The sequence below is a fragment of the Elephantulus edwardii genome, unplaced genomic scaffold, assembly GCF_000299155.1.
Source record: "Elephantulus edwardii isolate Elephantulus edwardi_28Jun2011 unplaced genomic scaffold, EleEdw1.0 scaffold00883, whole genome shotgun sequence".
In the NCBI taxonomy this organism is placed as follows: Eukaryota; Metazoa; Chordata; class Mammalia; order Macroscelidea; family Macroscelididae; genus Elephantulus; species Elephantulus edwardii.
The window spans coordinates 1-1,033 of record NW_006400633.1 but is presented as its reverse complement, the minus strand read 5'-3'; the positions used below and the strand labels follow the sequence as shown (position 1 = coordinate 1,033).

The window sequence follows — 1,033 nt, the reverse complement described above, 5'->3', positions numbered from 1 at the left end:
TCCCAAATGCAGCAAAAGTCAACAATCTTCATAGTGCACTTTCACCTCATTGAAGTTGTAGCTGCTCCTTTTAATAGTTTTCCACTTCAGTGTGAAGTAGATGGTTAGGATTTCATTAGTGGTTTCATTATGTGGCTTTTTAAAAGAAAAAAAATGGTTCTGATTTCTTCCACAGTTCAGAGTTCTCATAAAAGAGATTGTTCTGGAAATCATATAGTCCAAGATGTCTGATATAACTAAGCATGCTTTAAAAGATGAAACTTCTCAATGCAATTGTAATAAATAAGCATCTACATCCTTAGCTATATTACCAGTGTATCCTGGAACCAAAGTAAGATGGTTTTCTTGTTCCCACAATCCACTTAATTGCTGTTTTAAAATCTGAATATTTCCATAATTTATAATTACTGTTCTTGGTGATAGTTCTGACCACCATCTTTTTATGACTGCTTGAAGCCAGTTTAAACCAACTATTACATATTCTTCAAATTTGCTTTTAAGTAGTGACTTCACTAGAGGCAACAAGTCTACACAGCAGCCAAGTGAGATGTACTGTTTTTCTTCCTGTAAACTATTGGTAAGCACAGGAAGGCAATCTACCACAACTCCAAGTTCTTCTATCCTGACCAAATAGGCTACAAGTTCACTTATACTTTTCTTTCTCCAGAATGTTAAAGCTACGTTCAACCTCAAATTTCTACTGAACAAAACTTGTGCCATTGTTTCATGGTCCTGAGAAACCTCTGGAAAAAAGCCACTATATTTTGATGATGAGCTTTCTGTCTGTGATGAACTTGAATCACTGGAGTTAATCAAATATGTTCGACTATCATGACGTAATTTTTCAGCAAGGTGGCCTGCACAAGCCAGTTCATTTTCTTTATTTGCCATGACACAGCCCCCACGTCTAGGGGACTGTTTTTTTCTGTAACAAGTATTTGGAAAAGGATGCTGGACTTTGTTTCTGCAAAAGACCACCTTACGTAGTTTGTTTGGGCTCTTCACAGCTTGTCCAACTGTTCTATTTAAGTAA

The 1,033-nt window shown here is 36.3% G+C and overlaps 1 pseudogene; it reads right to left on the bottom strand.

Annotated features, from left to right (window-relative positions):
* Positions 1–264: 264 nt before the first annotated feature.
* On the bottom strand, positions 265–1,026 carry LOC102876873 (annotated as a pseudogene).
* Between the last annotated feature and the right edge of the window lie 7 nt (positions 1,027–1,033).